Source organism: Mandrillus leucophaeus, unplaced genomic scaffold, assembly GCF_000951045.1.
Source record: "Mandrillus leucophaeus isolate KB7577 unplaced genomic scaffold, Mleu.le_1.0 Scaffold88, whole genome shotgun sequence".
Taxonomy (NCBI): domain Eukaryota; kingdom Metazoa; phylum Chordata; class Mammalia; order Primates; family Cercopithecidae; genus Mandrillus; species Mandrillus leucophaeus.
In genome coordinates this window covers 5586278-5587681 of record NW_012109585.1, presented here as the reverse complement: position 1 = coordinate 5587681, position 1404 = coordinate 5586278, and positions in this window count along the sequence as shown.

Here is a 1404-nt window from a genome sequence, read left to right as displayed (position 1 = left end):
TGCCTGAAAAGGATTAAAAATAGACTGGGCAGAGTGGCTCATGCCTGTAATCCCAGAACTTTGGGAAGCCAAGGCAGGCAGATCATCTGAGGTCGGGAGTTTGAGACCAGCCTGACCAACATGGAAAAACCTCGTCTCTACTAAAAATACAAAATTAGCCAGGTGTGGTGGCGCATGCCTGTAATCCCAGCTAGCTGGGAGGCTGAGGCAGAAGAATCACTTGAACCCGGGAGGTGGAGGTTATGGTGAGTCAAGATCTTGCCATTGTACTCCATCCTGGGCAACAAGAGGGAAACTCCATCTCAATAATGATAATAATAATAATGATGATGCCAAACTGCAACTCTCCGGTCTTCCTGAAATAGTGAATGCTTTCCCTAAATTAGATTTACCTTAGTATGCTTAACAGCTTACAATGCAACAAATAAAAAGACAAACAATTCGATTTTAAAAACTAGACTAAGAATTTGAACAGGGAGAATTTGAATTTCTCGCAAGAAGATCTACAAATAGCCAACAAGCAGTAAAAAGGTGCTCAACCTCAAATTCAACTCAAAAGCACAATTAGGTACCACTTCATACCCACTAGAATGGCTATAAGAAAAAACGTCAGATAGTAAGTATTAAGGAGGATATGAAGGAACCCTCACGCACTGCTGCTGGGAATGTAAAATGATACAACTGACTTGGAAAACTGCTTCTCAGTTCACCAAATGATTAAACAGTAAGTTACCATATGACCCAGCAATTCCACTCTTGGGTCTATATCCAAGAGAAATGAAAACATAAGTTCATGTCAAAATCTGTATGTATGTTTATATCAGCATTATTCATAATAGCCAAAAAGTGGAAACAACCTAAATGGCCACCAACAGATTAATGAATAAACAAAATCTGTTATGTCCATACAATGGAGTATTATTCAGCCATAAAAAGAAATGAAGTGCTGACATGTACTGCAACATGTGGACCTCGAGAACATTATGCTAAGTGAAAGAAACCAGACAAAAACCCCACGTATTATTCCATGTATATGAAATGTCCAGAATGGGCAAATCCACAGAGAAAGAAGGGATGAGAAGTGACTATTAAATAGTACGAGGCCTCTTTGGGTGATGACAGAAATGTTCATCTCTAGACCCCATCTCTAGATAGTGAGATAATTATAAAATCTTATGACTAGGCTGGTGGCTCAAGCCTGAAATCCCAGCACTTTGGGAGGCTGAGGCATGAAGACTGCTTGAGCACAGGGGTTTGAGACCAGCCTGGCAACATAATGAGATGCTGTCTCTATTTAAAAAAAAATTTTTTTGGCCGGGAGCGGTGGCTCACGCCTGTAATCCCAGCGCTTTGGGAGGCCGAGGCGGGCGGATCACGATGAGATCGAGACCATCCTGGCTAACT